Here is an 18,493-nt window from a genome sequence, read left to right as displayed (position 1 = left end):
ATTTCTGCAGTGTCAGTTGTTACTTCTCCTTTTTGATTTCCAATTCTGTTGATTTGAGTCTTATCCCTTTTTTTCTTGATGAGTCTGGCTATGGTTTATCAATTTTGTTTATCTTCTCCAAGAACCAGCTTTTGGTTTTATTGATCTTTGCTATTGTTTCCTTCATTTCTTTTTCATTTATTTCTGATCTGATTTTTATGATTTCTTTCCTTCTGCTAACTTTGGGGTTTTTTTGTTCTTCTTTCTCTAATTGCTTTAGGTATAAGGTTAGGTTGTTTATTTGAGATGTTTCTTGTTTCTTGAGGTAGGATTGTATTGCTATAAACCTTTCTCTTAGAACTGCTTTTGCTGCATCCCATAGGTTTTGGGCTATCATGTTTTCATTGTCATTTGTTTCTAGGTATTTTTTGATTTCCTGTTTGATTTCTTCAGTGAACTTTTGTTTATTTAGTAGTGTATTGTTTAGCCTCCATTTGTTTGTATTTTTTACTGTTTTTTTCCTGTAATTGATATCTACTCTCATAGTGTTGTGGTCGGAAAAGATACTTGATATGATTTCAATTTTCTTAAATTTACCAAGGTTAGATTTGTCACCCAGGATATGATCTATCCTGGAGAAAGTTCCATGAGCCCTTGAGACGAAAGTGTATTCTGTTGTTTTTGGATGGAATGTCCTATAAATATCAATTAAGTCCATCTTGTTTAATGTGTCATTTAAAGCTTGTGTTTCCTTATTTATTTTCATTTTGGATGATCTGTCCATAGGTGAAAGTGGGGTGTCAAAGTCCCCTACTATTATTGTGTTACTGTTGATTTCCAGTTTTATGGCTGTTAGCATTTGCCTTCTGTATTGAGGTGTTCCTATGTTGGGTGCATAAATATTTAAAATTGTTATATCTTCTTCTTGGATTGATCCCTTGATCATTATGTAGTGTCCTTCTTTGTCTCTTGAAATAGTCTTTTTTTCTTTCTTCAATTTTATTTTTTTTACATGTATATTGGAATATAATTGCTTTACAATGGTTTGTTAGTTTCTGCTTTATAACACAGTGAATCAGCTATACATTTACATATATCCCCATATCTCCTCCCTCTTGTGTCTCCCTCCCACTCTCCCCATCCCACCTCTTGTAATAGTCTTTATTTTAAAGTCTATTTTGTCTGATATGAGAATTGCTACTCCAGCTTTCTTTTGATTTCCATTTGCATGGAATATATCTTTCCATCCTCTCACTTTCAGTCTGTATGTGTCCCTAGGTCTGAAGTGGGTCTGTTGTACACAGTATACATACGGGTTTTGTTTTTGTATTCATTCTACCAGTCTTTGTCTTTTGGTTTGAGCATTTAATCCATTTACATTTAAGGTAGTTACCGATATGTATGTTCCTATTATCATTTTCTTAATTGTTTTGGGTTTGTTTTTGAAGGTCTTTTCCTTCTCTTGTGTTTCCTGCCTAGAGAAGCTCCTTTAGCATTTGTTGTAAAGCTGGTTTGGTGGTGCTGAGTTCTCTTAGCTTTTGCTTGTTTGTAAAGCTTTTAATTTCTCCTTCGAATCTGAATGAGATCCTTGCTGGGTAGAGTAATCTTGGTTGTAGGTTTTCCTCTTTCATCACTTTAAATATGTCCTGCCACTCCCTTCTGGCTTGCAGAGTTTCTGCTGAAAGATCAGCTGTTAGCCTTATGGGGATTCCCTTGTATATTATTTGTTGCTTTTCCCCTACTGCTTTTAATATTTTTTCTTTGTTTTAATTTTTGATAGTTTGATTGAAATTGTCTTGGCATGTTTCTCCTTGAATTTATCCTGTATGGGACTCTCTGCACTTCCTGACTTGATTGACAATTTCCTTTCCCATATTAGGGAAGTTTTCAACTATAATCTCTTCAAATATTTTCTCAGTCCCTTATTTTTTTCCTCTTCTTCTTCTGGGACCCCTATAATTTGAATGTTGGTGCGTTTAATGTTGTCCCAGAGGTCTCTGAGACTGTCCTCAATTCTTTTCATTCTGTTTTCTTTATTCTGCTCTGCAGTAGTTATTTCTACTATTTTATCTTCTAGGTCACTTATACATTCCTCTGCCTCAGTTATTCCGCTATTGATTCCTTCTAGAGATTTTTGATTTCATTTATTGTGTTGTTCATCATTGTTTTTGTGCTCTTTAGTTCTTCCCGGTCCTTGTTAAACGTGTCTTGTATTTTCTTCATTGTATTTCCAAAATTTTATAACATCTTTTCTACCATTACTCTGAACTCTTTTTCATGTAGACTGCCTATTTCCTCTTCATTTGTTTGTTCTGGTGGGTTATTACCTTGCTTCTTCATCTGCTGTGTATTTCTCTGTCTTCTCATTTTGCTTAACTTACTGTGTCTGGGATCTCCTTTTCACAGGCTGAAGGTTCATAGTTCCCGTTATTTTTGGTGTCTGCCTCCAGTGGGTAAGGTTTTTTCATTGTGTTGTGTAGGCTTCCTGGTGGAGGGGACTGGTGCCTGTGTTCTGGTCAATGAGGCTGGATCTTGTCTTTCTGGTGGGCAGGACCACGTCTGGTGGTGTGTTATGGGGCGTTTGTGAACTTACTATGATTTTAGGCAGCCTCTCTGCTAATGAATGGGGTTGTGTTCCTGTCTTACTAGTTGTTTGACCTAGGGTGTCCAGCACTGTAGCTTGCTGGTTGTTGAGTGGAGCTGGGTCTTAGCGTTGAGATGGGGATCTACGGGAGAGCTCTTGCCATTTGATATTATGTGGGGCCAGGAGGTCTCTGGTGGACCAATGTCCTGAACTCGGGTCTCCCACCAAAGAGGCTCAGGCCTGACACCCGGCCGGAGCACCAAGACCCTGTCAGCCACACAGTTCTGAAGAAAAAGGAGAAAAAAAGAAAGAAAGAAAGAAAAAAATAAATAAAATAACATAATTAAAAACTATATGTTATTGAAGATTAAAAGAAATAGAAAAGTAATTTAAAAAAAGAAAGAAAAATAAGAGCGCAACCAAACCAAAAAACAAATCTACCAATGATAACAAGCACTAAAAACTATACTAAAAAAAAAAAAAAAAGAATAGACAGAACCCTAGGACAAATGGTAAAAGCAAAGCTATACAGACAAAATCACACAAAGAAGCATATGCATACACACTCACAAAAAGAGGAAAAGGAAAAAATATATATGCATTTATATATATTAAAAAAAAGGGAAGAGAACAACCAAATCAATAAACAAATCTACCAATGATAATAAGCTCTAAATAATAAATTAAGATAAATATAAAATCAGAAACAAATTAGATGCAGAAAGCAAACCCCAAGTCTACAGTTGCTCCCAAAGTTCACCACCTCAATTTTGGGATGCTTTGTTATGTATTCAGGTATTCCGCAGATGCAGGGTACATCAAGTTGATTGTGGAGATTTAATCCACTGCTACTGAGGCTGCTGGGAGAAATTTCCCTTTCTCTTCTTTGTTCTCACAGCTCCTGGTGTTCAGCTTTGGATTTGGCCTTGCCTCTGTGTGTAGGTTGCCTGAGGGCATCTGTTCCCTGCCCAGACAGGACAAGGTTAAAGTAGCAGCTGATTAGGGGGCTCTGGCTCACTCAGGCTGGGGGAATGGTGGAGTACGGAATGTGGGGTGAGCCTGTGGCAGGCAGAGGCCGGCGTAACGTTGCAACAGCCTGAAGCATGCCATGTGTTCTCCCGAGGATGTTGTCCCTGGATAACAGGACCCTGGCAGTGGCGGGCTGCACAGGCTCCCGGGAGGGGAGGTGTGGATAGTGACCTGTGCTTGCACACAGGCTTCTTGGTGGCTACAGCAGTACCGTTAGTGTTTCATGCCTGTCCCTGGTGTCTGCGCTGATAACCGTGCCTCACACCCGTCTCAGGAGCTCGTTTAGGTGGTGCTCTGAATCCCCCCTCCTTGTGCACCCTGAAACAATGGTCTCTTGCCTCTTAGGCAGGTCCAGACTTTTTCCCGGGCTCCCTTCTGGCTAGCTGTGGCACACTAGCCCCTTTCAGGCTGTGTTCATGCAGCCAACCTCAGTCCTTTCCCTGGGTTCTGACCTCCAAAGCCTGAGCCTCATCTCCCAGCCCCTACCCTCCCTGGCAGGTGAGCAGACAAGCCTCTCAGGTTGGTGAGTGCTGGTTAGCACCGATCCTCTGTGTGGGAATCTCTGCGCTTTGCCCTCTGCACTCCTGTTGCTGCGCTCTCCTCTGTGGCTCTGAAGCTTCCCCCCGCCCACTCCCCACCCCTGTCTCCACCAGTGAAGGGGCTTCCTAGTGTGTGGAAACTTTTCCTCCTTCACAGCTCCCTCCCAGAGGTGTAGGTCCTGTACCTATTCTTTTGTTTCTGTTTTTTCTTTTTTCTTTTGCCGTACCCAGGTACGTGGGGAGTTTCTTGCCTTTTGGGAAGTCTGAGGTCTTCTGCAGGCATTCAGTAGGTGTTCTGTAGGAGTTATTTCACATGTAGATGTATTTCTGATGTATTTGTGGGGAGGAAGCTGATCTCCATGTCTTACTCCTCCGCCATCTTGAAGGTCCCTCCCAGCATGGTTTTATTTCTTTCTGTATCTGTCTCTCTCTGCCCCTCCCTCACTCTCTCCCTTACTGTTTTCCCCTTTTTTCCCTACCTTCCCTCAATTAACCTTTTTTACACCTCTCTGTTTTACTTTATTCTTTTTGCTTAACAAAAAATAATGTAACAAATATCTATATTCTTTCTTCATATAATTGGTAACTTGTAGTGTTTTATGAAAAGGTTATGACCTACTGATTTTCTTTTTAGTATGTAGCTATAATGGCAACTAATAGTGTTCATTCAGGCATTTATTGAAAGAGATGGTTACAGTATGTGACTTTAAAAATCCATTTTCTAGAATGAAATAATAATTGTTAAAAGGATGAGCCTCATTCCCATTTCCCCACTCCCAATTCTCTGGTAGTTAAAATTTCAAGGCAATATTAGAAAAACTCTTAAAGTTATTTTTTATAAAGTACATATAAATTTCATGAAGAAACTGGCATTTGAACGGGGTCTTGAAGGTCCTGAAAGTTTTGAATAAAAATGGTGGAAGAAGTATCTATATATGAAGAAGAGTAGTATATATTTTATTTTTTTAAACATCTTTACTGGAGTGTAATTGCTTTACAATGTGTTAGTTTCTGCTGTATAACAAAGTGAATCAGTTATATGTATACATATATCCCCGTATCCCCTCCCTCTTGCTTCTCCCTCCTACCCTCTCTATCCCACCCCTCTAGGTGGTCACAAAGCACCAAGCTGATCTCCCTGTGCTATGCAGCTGCTTCCCACTAGCTATCTATTTTACATTTGGTAGTGTATATATGTCAGTGCTACTCTCTCACTTCCTCCCAGCTTACCCTTCCCTGCCGAGTCCTCAAGTCCATTCTATGCATCTGTGTCTTTATTCCTGTCTTGCCCCTAGGTTCTTCAGAACCATTTTTTTTTTAGATTCCATATATATGTGTTAGCATATGGCATTTGTTTTTCCTTTTCTGACTTAGAGAAGCATATATCTTAATTTGGTTGGGTGTTGGAATACATGAAGTGGAAGAATGGAAAACAAGGTTGAAATCTTAGTGATGGACAGGCTATGGAAGTCCTGTCCCTAAGTAATAATCAGTGCTGCATTTTATTGTGCTTACCATTATAGTAAAATATATTGGAGAATATTTGCATAAAATCCAGGAGACTTTAAAATATAAGTATGGTAGTTAAGTACATATTTAATATTGCAGTAGTCAAAGTAGCTAATGACTTCTGGGGATTCATATTTTATATATGGCAGGGTGTTTTAATTATGTGGACTTTTTCTTTTTTGTTAGATATAAAATTCCACGTAGTTTCCCCCATTATTTAGGGGTATGTTCTCCCATTTTTTCTATCTTTATTTTTCTCTAGCTTTATTGAGTTAATAATTGACAAATATAAGATATTTAAAGTGTACAACATGATGATTTCATATATGTGTACATTGTGAAAGTAATCCCCTCTTCAAGTTAATAACTATATCCATCACCTCACAGATTTTTTTTGAATTTTATTTTATTTATTTTTTATACAGCAGGTTCTTATTAGTTATCTATTTTGTACATGTTAGTTTGTATATGTCAATTGTCAATCCCAATCTCCCAATTCATCCCACCAACAACAACACCCCCCACCACCTTCCCCCCTTGGTGTCCATACGTTTGTTCTCTACATCTGTGTATATATTTCTGCCCTGCAAACCAGTTCATCTGTACCGTTTTTCTATGTTCCACATATATTCATTAATATACGATATTTGTTTTTTATATTTTTGCCTTAATTCACTCTGTATGACAGTCTCTAGATCCATCCACGTCTCTACAAATTACCCAATTTTGTTCCTTATTATGGTTGAATAATATTCCATTGTATATATGTACCACATCTTTTTTATCCATTCATCTGTCAGTGGACATTTAGGTTGTTTCCATGACCTGGCTATTGTGAACAGTGCTGCAGTGAACATTCAGTGCACGTGTCTTTCTGAATTATGGTTTATTTTGGGTATATGCCCAGTAGTAGGATTGCTGGATCATATGGTAGTTCTATTTTTAGTTTTTTTAAGGAAACTCCATACTGTTCTCCATAGTGGCTGTATCAACTTATATTCCCACCAACAGTGCAAGAGGGTTCCATTTTCTCCACACCCTCTCCAGCATTTGTTGTTTGTAGATTTTATGATGATGCCCATTCTAACTGGTGTGACTTGATTCCTCATTGTAGTTTTGATTTGCATTTCTTTAATAATTAGTGATGTTGAGCAGCTTTTCATGTGCCAGTTGCCCATCTGTATGTCTTCTTTGGAAAAATATCTGTTTAGGTCTTCTGCCCATTTTTTGATTGGGTTGTTTCTTTTATTAATATTGAGCTGCATGAGCTATTTATATATTTTGGAGATTAATCCTTTGACCGTTGCTTCGTTTCCAAATATTTTCTCCCATTCTGAGGGTTGTCTTTTCGTCTTGTTTGTAGTTTCCTTTGGTTTGCAAAAGCTTTTAAGTTTCATTAGGTCCCATTTGTTAATTTTTGTTTTTATTTCCATTATTCTAGGAGGTGGATCAAAAAAGATCTTGCTGTGATTTATGTCAAAGAGTGTTCTTCCTATGTTTTCCTCTAAGAGTTTTATAGTGTCCAGTCTTACATTTAGGTCTCGACTCCATTTAGAGTTTATTTTTGTGTATGGTGTTAGGGAGTGTTCTAATTTCATTCTTTTACATGTAGCTGTCCAGTTTTCCCAGCACCACTTATTGAAGAGGCTGTCTTTTCTCCATTGTATATCCTTGCCTCCTTTGTCAAAGATTAGTTGACCATAGGTGTGTGGGTTTATCTCTGGGCTTTCTATCCTGTTCCATTGATCTATGTTTCTTCTTTTGTGCCAGTACCATATTGGCCTGATTACTGTAGCTTTGTAGTATAGTCTGAATCAGGGAGTCTGATTCCTCCAGCTCCGTTTTTTTCCCTCAAGACTTCATTGGCTATTCGGGTCTTTTGTGTCTCCATACAAATTTTAAGATTTTTTGTTCCAGTTCTGTAAAAAATGCCACTGGTAATTTGATAGGGATTGCATTGAATTTGTAGATTGTTTTGGGTAGTATAGTCATTTTCACAATATTGATTCTTCCAATCCAAGAACATGGTATATCTCTCCATCTGTTTGTGTCATCTTTGATTTCTTTCATTAGTGTCTTATAGTTTTCTGCATACAGGTCTTTTGTCTCCCTAGGTAAGTTTATTCCTAGGTATTTTATTCTTTTTTTTGCAAGTGTGAATGGGATTGTTTCCTTAATTTCTCTTTCTGATTTTTGTTGTTAGTGTATAGGAATTCAAATGATTTCTGTGCATTAATTTTGTACCCTGCAAATTTACCAAATTCATTGATTAGCTCTAGAAATTTTCTGGTGACATCTTCGGGATTCTCTATGTGTAGAATCATGTCATGTGCAAACAGTGACAGTTTTACTTCTTCTTTTCCAATTTGTATTCCTTTTATTTCTTTTTCTTCTCTGACTGCCATGGCTAAGACTTCCAAAACTATGTTGAATAATAGTGGACATCCTTGTCTTGTTCCAGATCTTAGTGGAAATGCTTTAGTTTTTCACCTTTGAGAACGATGTTTGCTGTTGGTTTGTGGTATATGACCTTTATTATGTTGAGGTAGGTTCCCTCTCTGCCCACTTTCTGTAGAGTTTTTATCATAAATGGGTGTTGAATTATGTCAAAAGCTTTTTCTGCATCTATTGAGATGATCATACTGGTTTTATTCTTCAATTTGTTAATATGGTGTATCACATTGATTGATTTGCATATATTTAAGAGTCCTTGCATCCCTGTGATAAATCCCACTTGATCATGCTGTATGATCCTTTTACTGAGTTGTTGTATTCTGTTTGCTAGTATTTTGTTGCAGATTTTTGCATCTATATACATCAGTGATATTGGTCTGTAATTTTCTTTTTTTGTAGTATCTCTGTCTGGTTTTGGTGTCAGGGTGATGGTGGCCTCATAGAATGAGTTTGGGAGTGTTCCTTCCTCTGCAATTTTTGGAAGAGTTTGAGAAGCATGGGTGTTAGCTATTCTCTAAAAGTTTGATAGAATTCACACTTGAAGCCACCTGGTCCTGGACTTTTGTTTGCTGGAAGATTTGTAATCACAGTTTCAATTTCATTACTTGTGATTGGTCTGTTCATATTTTCTAGTTCTTCCTCATTCAGTCTTGGAAGGTTATACCTTTCTAAGAACTTGTCCATTTTTCCAGGTTGTCCATTTTATTGGCATAAAGTTCCTTGTAGTAGTCTCTTACGATGCTTTGTATTTCTGCAGTGTCCATCGTAACTTCTCCTTTTTCATTTCTAATTTTCTTGATTTGAGTCCTCTCTCTCTTTTACTTGATGAGTCTGGCTAAAGGTTTATCAAGTTTATTTATCTTCTCAAAGAACCAGCTTTTAGTTTTATTGATCTTTGCTATTGTTTACTTTGTTTCTATTTCATTTATTTCTGATCTGATCTTTATGATTTCTTTCCTTCTGCTAACTTTGGGTTTTGTTTGTTCTTTCTCTAGTTCCTTTAGGTGTAAGGTTAGATTGTTTACTTGAGATTTTTCTTGTTTCTTGAGGTAGTCTTGTATTGCTATAAACTTCCCTCTTAGGACTGCTTTTGCTGCATCCCATAGGTTTTGGATTGTCATATTTCTGGTGTAATTTGTCTCTAGGTATTTTCTGATGTCCTCTTTGATTTCTTCAGTGATCTCTTGGTTATTTAGTAATGTATTGTTTAGCCTCCATGTGTTCGTGTTTTTTCGGTTTTTTCCCTGTAATTGATTTCTAATCTCCTAGCGTTGTGGTCGGAAAAGATGCTTGATATGATTTCAAATTTCTTAGATTTACCGAGGCTTGATTTGTGACCCAAGATGTGATCTATCCTGGAGAATGTTCTGTGTGCACTTGAGAAGAAAGTGTAATTTGCTGTGTTTGCATGGAATGTCCTATAAATATCAATTAAAGCTATCTGGTCTATTGTGTCATTTAAAGCTTGTGTTTCCATATTAATTTTCTGTCTGGATGATCTGTCCATTGGTGTAAACGAGGTGTTATAGTCCCCTACTATTATTGTGTTACTGTCGATTCCCTCTTTTATAGCTGTTAGCATTTGCCTTATGTATTGAGGCGCTGCTATGTTGGGTGCATATATGTTTATAATTGTTTTATTTTCTTCTTGGATTGATCCCTTGATCATTATGTAGTGTTCTTCCTTGTCTCTTGTAACATTCTTTATTTTAAAGTCTATTTTATCTGATATGAGTATAGCTATTCCAGATTTCTTTTGATTTCCATTTCTGTGGAATATCTTTTTCCATCCCCTCTCTTTCAGTCTGTATGTGTCCCTAGGTCTGAAGTGGATCTCTTGTAGACAGCATATATGTGAGTCTTGTTTTTGTATCCATTCAGTGAGCCTGTGTCTTTTGGTTGGAGCATTTAATCCATTCATGTTTAAGGTAATTATTGATATGTATGTTCCTATTACCATTTTCTTAATTTTGGGGGGTTTGTTTTTGTAGGGCCTTTTCTTCTCTTGTGTTCCCCACTTATAGAAGTTCCTTTAGCATTTGTTGTAGAGCTGGTTTGGTGGTGCTGAATTCTCTTAACTTTTGCTTGTCTGTAAAACTTTTGATTTCTCCATCGAATCTTAATGAGATCCTTGCAGGGTAGGGTAATCTTGGTTGTAGGTTCTTCCCTTTCATCACTTTAAGTATATGATGCCACTCCCTTCTGGCTTGTAGAGTTTCTGCTGAGAAATCAGCTGTTAACCTTTTGGGGGTTCCCTTGTATGTTATTTGTCCTTTTTCCTTTGTTCCTTTCAATAATTTTTCTTTGTCTTTAATTTTTCTCAGTTTGATTACTGTGCATCTCAGCATGTTTTTCCTTGGTTTATCCTGTATGGGACTCACTGTGCTTCCTGGACTTGGTTGGCTATTTCCTTTCCCCTGTTCGTGAAGTTTTCAACTATAATCTTTTCAAATATTTTCTCAGGTCCTTTCTCTCTCTTTTCTCTTTCTGGGATCTCTATAATGTGAATGTTGTTATGTTTAATGTTGTCCCAGAGGTCTCTTAGGCTGTCTTCATTTCTTTTCATTCTTTTTTCTCTTTCCTGTTTCGTGGCAGTGAATTCCACCATTCTGTCTTCCAGGTCATTTATCTGTTTTTCTGCCTCAGTTATTCTGCTATTGATTCCTTGTAGTGTATTTTTCATTTCAATTATTGTATTGTTCATTTCTGTTGGTTAATTCTTTAATTCTTCTAGGTGTTTGTTCTTTAATTCTACTAGGTCTTTGTTAAACATTTCTTGCATCCTCTCAATCTTGGCCTCCATTTTTTTTCTGAGGTCGTGGATCATCTTTACGATCATTATTCTGAATTCTTTTTCTGGAAGGGTGCCTATCTCCACTTCTTTTAGTTGTTTTTCTGGGGTTTTATCTTGTTCCTTTATTTGGTACATAGTCCTTCGCATTTTCATTTTGTCTATCTTTCTGTGAATGTGGTTTTCTTTCCACAGCCTGCAGAATGGTAGTTCTTCTTGCTTCTGCTATCTGTCCTCTGGTGGATGAGGCTATGTAAGAGGCTTGTGCAAGCTTCCTGATGGGAGGGACTGGTGGTGGGTAGAGCTGGGTGTTGCTCTGGTGGGCAGAGCTCAGTAAAACTTTAATCTGCTTGTCTGCTGTTGGGTGTGGCTGGGTTCCTTCCCTGTTGGTTGTTTGGCCTGAGGCAACCCAGCAATGGAGCCTACCCGGCTCTTTGGTGGGGTTAACTGCAGACTCTGGGAGGGCTCATGCTAAGGAGTACTTCCCAGAACTTCTGCTGCCAGTGTCCTTGTCCCCACGGTGAGCCACAGTCACCCCCCGCCTCTGCAGGAGACCCTCCAACACTAGCAGGTAGGTCTGGTTCAGTCTCCTATGGGGTCACTGTTCCTTCTCCTGGGTCCTGATGCGCACACTACTTTGTGTGTGCCCTCCAAGAGTGGACTCTCTGTTTCCCCCAGTCCTGTCAAAGTCATACAATCAAATCCCGCTAGCCTTCAAAGTCTGATTCTCTAGGAATTCCTCCTCCCGTTTCTGGACCCCCAGGTTGGGAAGCCTGACATGTGGCTCAGAACCTTCACTCCAGTTGGTGGACTTCTGTGGTATAAGTGTTCTCCAGTTTGTTAGTCACCCACCCAGCAGTTATGGGATTTGATTTCATTGTGGTTGTGCCCCTCCTACCATCTCATTGCAGCTTCTTCTTTGTCTTTGGATGTGGGGTATCTTTTTTGGTGAGTTCCAGTGTCTTCCTGTCTATGATTGTTCAGCAGTTAGTTGTTCTTCTGGTGTTCTCGCAAGAAGGAGTGAGCACATGTCCTTCTAATCTGCCATCTTGAACCAATCTCTTTTTTTTTTGTTTGTTTTTGGTGAAAGCATTTAAGTTCTTCTCTCTTAGCAAATTTCAGTTATACAGTACAATGTTATCAACTATAGTTACCATGGTATACAGTAGATCCTCAGACTGTAGTCATCTTGTAACTGAAAATCTGTACCATTTTTACAGAGCTTTCCCTATTTCCCCCACCCTTCAGCAACCACTTTTCTATTCTCTGTTTCTGAGTTTGAACTCTTTGTTTAGATTCCACATATAAGTGTTACCATGTGGTATTTGTCTTTCTCTGGATCATTTTACTTATGATAATGCTCTTCAAGTTCATCCATATTATTGCAAATGACATGATTTCATTCTTTTTAAAGGCTGAATGACTTTCCATTGTGTATATATATACCACATTTTCTTGATCCATTCTTTCATTGATGAACACTTAGGTTGTTTTTGTATCTTGGCTAGAGTTAATAATGCCGCTATGAACATGTGACTAGAGCTATCACTTTGAGATATGGATTTCTCTTTGGATATATACCCAGAAGTGGTATTGCTGGATCATGTGGTAGTTCTATTTTTAATTTCTTGAGGAAACTCCATATTGTTTTCCATAGTGGCTGCATCAATTTACATTCCTACCAACAGTTTACAGGGGTTTCTTTTTCTCCACATCCTCCCCAGCATTTATCTTTTTTATTTTTGATAAAAGTAATCCTAACTGGTGTGTGGTGATAAATCATTGTGGTTTTGATTTGCATTTTCTTGATAATTGGTGATATTGAGCACTCTTTCATGTACCTGTTGGCCATTTGTATGTCTTCTTTGGAAAAATGTCTATTTAGGTCCTTTGCCAATCTTTAAGTTGGGTTATTTGGTTTTTTGCTATTGAGTAGTATGAGCTCCTTACATATTTTAGATATTGACCCCTTATCAGATATAAGATTTGCAAATATTTCTTCCCATTCCATAGGTTGCCTTTTCATTTTGTTGATGCTTTCCTTTACTGCGCAGAAGCTTTCTAGTTTGATGTAGTCTTACTTACTAATTTTTGCTTTTGTTCCTTATCCTTTTGGTGCCATATCCAAAAAATCACTACCAACACCAATATCAAGGAGTTTTTTTCTCTGTTTTCTTCCAGGAATCTTATGGTTTTAGGTCTCACATTCCAGTGTTTAATTCATTTTGAGTTAATTTTTGTGTATGGTGTAAAATAGTAGTTTAATTTTATTCTTTTGCACATGGCTGTGTAGTTTTCCCAACACCATTTATTGAAGAGACTATCCTTTCCTTATTGTATATTCTTGATTGTCATAAATTAATTGACCATATGTATGTACGTTTATCTCTGGGCTGTCTATTCTGTTCCATTTGTCTATGTGCCTACTTTTATGCCAGTACCATACTGTTTGATTACCATAGCTTTGTAATGTTGTTGGAAATCAAGCAGTGTAATGCCTCCAGCTTTGTTCTTTCTCAAGATTGTCTTGGCTATTTGGGGTCTTTTGTGGTTCCATACAAATTTTAGGATTATTCCATTTCTGTAAAAGCTTTCACTGGAATTTTGATGGGGATTGCATTGAATCTGCAGATCACTTTGAGTAGTATGGACATTTAAATGATATTAATTATTACAGTCCATGAGCACTGAATATCTTCCTATTTAGCTGTGATTTTTTCAATTTCTGTCATCAGTGTCTAATAGTTTTTAGTATGCAGATATTTCATCTCCTTGGTTAAATTTATTAAGTATTTTATTCTCTTTGCTGCCATTGTAAATGGGATTGTTTTCTTAATTTTTCTTTCTGATAGATCGTTGTTAATGCATAGAAATACAAGTGATTTTTGTACATTGATATTGTATCCTGAAACATTACTGAATTTTTTAGTTGTAACAGTTTTTGGTGGAATCTTTAGGGTTTTCTATCTATAATATCATGTTATCTGCAAATAAAGACAATTTTACTTGTTCCTTTCTATTTTGGATGCCTTTTATTTCTTTTTCTTGACCAACTGCTCTGGCTAGTATTTCCTTACTGTGTTGAATGAAAGTGGTGAGATTGGGTGCCCTTGTTCCTGATCTTAGAGGAAAAGGTTTTAGTGTTTCACCATTGAATATTAGCTGTGGGTTGGAGTGGTAGATATGGAGTCCAAACCCTTTGCTCCTCAGGGAGAAGCTAGGAGTTGGGGGTTCTCTCCCAACTGTATGGCAATGTGCTAGGGTAGGGTTTATGGTAACAGTGTGTCTCAGCCTTTCCTATTCATTTTAATGTGGAAATTTTATCATTTGTCCAATGTGAAGGAGTCACTCACCTAGTTTCTGGATCTCTTTCATAGGGAATACTCCAAGTGTAGCTGTACATTGGGTGTGTCTGTGTGAAGAGGGAAGCTTAGGAACCTCTTATATTGCCACTGTAAGGGAGCAAAATCTTCCACCTCAAAATGTCTCTTTGGCATGCGGATTATTTCAAGCTGAAAACATTCTAGGCCCAAAAGACTCAGGAAGAAACATTGACCTTCCTCCTAATTGCCTAAAAGAATTCAGATAGACGACCTTTTTCCAGAACAGAGCTATCATCAGAGATATCTACAAATATCGCCTAGGTGTGGTGTGGGAAAATTGGCAGGACCTACAGATCAGAGTCCACTCTGTGTCCCATTGTCTGCATGGCCCAGCAAACATTTATGTACCAAACATTTGCTTTTCCATCTCCATATGAATTGCCTTTCTCCCCTTTGAAGTCCCAAACCACTACTCACAACATCCTCTTTCATCTTTAGCTGAAGATGGTATTAAAGGTGAGGACTTTAGCCATTTTGGTGAGTTACTCAGTTTTCCTGGATCTCTGTCATGTATACATGTTATTAAACTTTTGCTTGGTTTCCTCCTGTTAACGTGTCTCATGTCAATTTAATTCTTAGACCAGTTATAAGACCCTGGAAGGGCAGAGGAAAATTTCTTCTTCTCTGACACAATCTTGGTTAACCCTTGGGGGCAAAAACTAACTTTGCTCTCTTATTTTAATGTTAATCTAAGCAAAACCATTAGAAGCAACTATTAGGAATATATATATATATATATATATATATATATATATATACTTCCAACATGCACACACAAAAATATATACATGCACATCCATACCTGACATAGCCAACTAAAAAAATCACTTTTTGATTGTCAACTATTTTAACTTTATTGTACAACATCTCTTTAGTGGACTTTGTACCCTTTGGCAGCCCAACATCTGAGCACCTTTTCTAAGCCTTAGGTATTTCTCACTTTATGAATTTTGATGATGGGCACAGCCCACTTACCTCTATAGAATCTGGAAAAAAAAAAAAAAAAACCCAGATACCTGTTTCAACCTGTTTTGCTGCTCGTGAATGGGCATATGATCTAAGCTCAGACCTTGATGTACTTGTCCTGTACCTTGAATCAGAGGTTAGTGACCCAAACAAATAAGACCTACAGGGCATCTATTGTAGTTGCAGGCAGTTGTAGGATCTGCAGCAGCATTGAGTTTTCAGGGTTAGTAATGCCAGTGATGCCAGAAGAAGTTGTTGTTCATTGTCCAGGTGTAGAAATGGTGCAGTCAGTGGTGTCCAGTGTTCACCAGTGCCAGCAGTGGTGTCTTTATGAGACTAATCATGGCATAATTTTGACTGTGACCCCACAGCTGCCTCAACTTCCTTGTTCTTGCCAGTTGCCAAATCTGCTTCCTCAGCCCTCTTGGCAGGTCTATTGGCTATCCAATTTCCCCCTTTTTTTTTATATCAATACTCAAAGAGAATTTATTTATTTTTTATTTTTATTTTTTTTAACATCTTTATTGGAGTATAATTGCTTTACAATGGTGTGTTAGTTTCTGCTTTATAACAAAGTGAATCAGTTATACATATACATATATCCCCATATCTCTTCCCTCTTGTGTCTCCCTCCCTCCCACCCTCCCTATCCCACCCCTCTAGGTGGTCACAAAGCACCGAGCTGATCTCCCTGTGCTATGCGGCTGCTTCCCACTAGCTAGCTATTTTACATTTGGTAGTGTATATATGTCCATGCCACTCTCTCACTTTGTCCCAGCTTACCCTTCCCCCTCCCCAAGTCCTCAAGTCCATTCTCTAGTAGGTCTGCATCTTTATTCCCGTCTTGCCCCTAGGTTCTTCATGAACTTTTTTTTTTTAGATTCCATATATAGTGTTAGCATAAGGTATTTGTTTTTCTCTTTCTGACTTACTTTACTATGTATGACAGTTTCTAGGTCTATCCACCTCACTACAAATAACTCAATTTCATTTCTTTTTATGGTTGAGTAATATTCCATTGTATATATGTGCCACATCTTCTTTATCCATTCATCTGTCGATGGACACTTAGGTTGCTTCCCTGTCCTGGTTATTGTAAATAGAGCTGCAATGAACATTGTGGTACATGACTCTTTTTGAATAATTGTTTTCTCAGGGTATATGCCCAGTAGCAGGATTGCTGGGTGTATGGTAGTTCTATTTTTAGTTTTTTAAGGAACCTCCATACTGTTCTCTATAGTGGCTGTATCAATTTACATTTCCACCAACAATGCAACAGGATTCCCTTTTCTCCACACACTCTCCAGCACTTATTGTTTGTAGATTTTTTGATGATGGCCATTCTGACCAGTGTGAGATGATATCTCATTGTTGTTTTATCCAATTTCCTTTTAATTTATTTTCTGTTTAAATTAACCAAAGATGCTTTCATTTCTTTTAACTAAGAATACTAAATGATGCAATATTCTTCTTTAATATAGGTAATTGAAAGTGACTATATCCAGTAAAACATTTAGACATAGAATACTTACTGTTTACTAGCATCGGGTGCCTTAATAATAGTCTAAAAAGTTCGGTTTAAGAAATTACCTTTGACTTTTACATCAGGATCCTTTTTTACTTTCACTGTGGTTTAGTGATTAGTAAGCTGATCTAGCAATTGGTCTTGAATTCCTAATTAATTTTTTCTTAGGCAAATAGGAACAGGGATTATGTAGTACATAGAATTTGGTGAAAGTCATAAGATAATGTCCTGGATAATGGAAAATCAGCCTGGAATAAGTTCAGTTGATTTATGCATATATTAAGACTGTAGAGAGGACTGGGGTTGGTGGCGTGAACACAGCCTGAAGGGGTTAGTGCACCACAGCTAGCCGGGAGGGAGTCTGGGGAAAAAGTCTGCAGCTGCCGAAGAGGAAAGAGACTTTTTCTTCCCTCTTTGTTTCCTGGTGCACGAGGAGAGGGGATTCAGAGCGCCGCCTAAACGAACTTCAGAGAAGGGCGCGAGCCGCAGCTATCAGCGCGGACCCCACAGCAACAGGGGCACAGAGGAAAAAATGGAGAGACTCCCGCACAGAGGCTAGGCGCCGAGCAGCGCTCACCAGCCCGAGAGGCTTGTCTGCTCACCCGCCGGGGCGGGCGGGGCTGGGAGCTGAGGCTAGGCTTTGGTCGGATCGCAGGGAGAGGACTGGGGCTGGCAGCGTGAACACAGCCTGAAGGGGTTAGCGCACCACAGCTGGCTGGGAGGGAGACCGGGAAAAAGTCTGCAGCTGCCAAAGAGGCAAGCGACTTTTTCTTGCCTCTTTGTTTCACGGCACGCAAGGAGAGGGGATTCAGAGCGCCGCCTAAACAAACTCCAGAGACTGGCACAAGCCGCGGTGATCAGCGCGGACCCCAGAGATGGGCGTGAGACGCTGGGGCTGCTGCTGCCGCCTCCATAAAGCCTGTGTGTGAGCACAGGTCACTCTCCACACCGCCCCTCCCGGGAGCCTGTGCAGCCCGCCACTGCCAGGGTCCCGTGATCCAGGGACAACTTCCCCGGGAGAACGCACTGCGCGCCTCAGGCTGGTGCAACGTCACGCCGGCCTCGGTGCCGCAGGCTCGCCCCGCCTCCTCTGTAAACCTCCCTCCCCGCGGCCTGAGTGAGCCAGAGCCCCCGAAGCAGCTGCTCCTTTAACCCCGTCCTGTCTGGGCGGGGAATAGACGCCCTCAGGCGACCTACACGCAGAGGCGGGTCCAAATCCAAAGCTGAACCCCAGGACCTGTGAGAACAGGGAAGAGAAGGGGAAATCTCTCCCAGCAGCCTCAGAAGCAGCGGATTAAAACTCCACAAACAACTTGATGTGCCTGCATCTGTTGAATACCTGAATAGACAACGAATCATCCCAAATTCAGGAGGTGGACTTTGGGAGCAGGATATATTAATTTTTCCCCTTTTTCTTTTTTTTGTGAGTGTATATGTACATGCTTCTGGGTGAGATTTTGTCTGTATAGCTTTGCTTTACAATAGCTTTATTTTACTTCACTATATTATAGCCTCTTTCTTTCTTTCTTTCTTTCTATTTTTTCTCCCTTTTACTCTGAGCCGTGTGGACGAAAGGCTCTTGGTGCTCCAGCCAGGCATCAGGGCCGTGCCTCTGAGGTGGGAGAGCCAACTTCAGGACACTGGTCCACAAGAGACCTCCAAGCTCCACATAATACCAAACGGCAAAATTCTCTCAGAGATCTCCATCTCAACATCAAGACCCAGCTTCACTCA

General features: G+C 39.1%; 1 long non-coding RNA gene across 1 annotated transcript in view; it reads left to right on the top strand.

The window, feature by feature from the left end:
- LOC309640502 overlaps positions 1-18,493 on the top strand; it is an 875,392-nt gene that overhangs the window by 209,726 nt on the left and 647,173 nt on the right. The window lies entirely within an intron of this gene.

This window comes from Balaenoptera physalus (genome assembly GCF_965194825.1).
Source record: "Balaenoptera physalus genome assembly, chromosome: 13".
NCBI classification, from domain to species: Eukaryota; Metazoa; Chordata; class Mammalia; order Artiodactyla; family Balaenopteridae; genus Balaenoptera; species Balaenoptera physalus.
The sequence above is the reverse complement of the archived record's forward strand: the minus strand, read 5'-3'. Positions and strand labels throughout refer to the sequence as shown.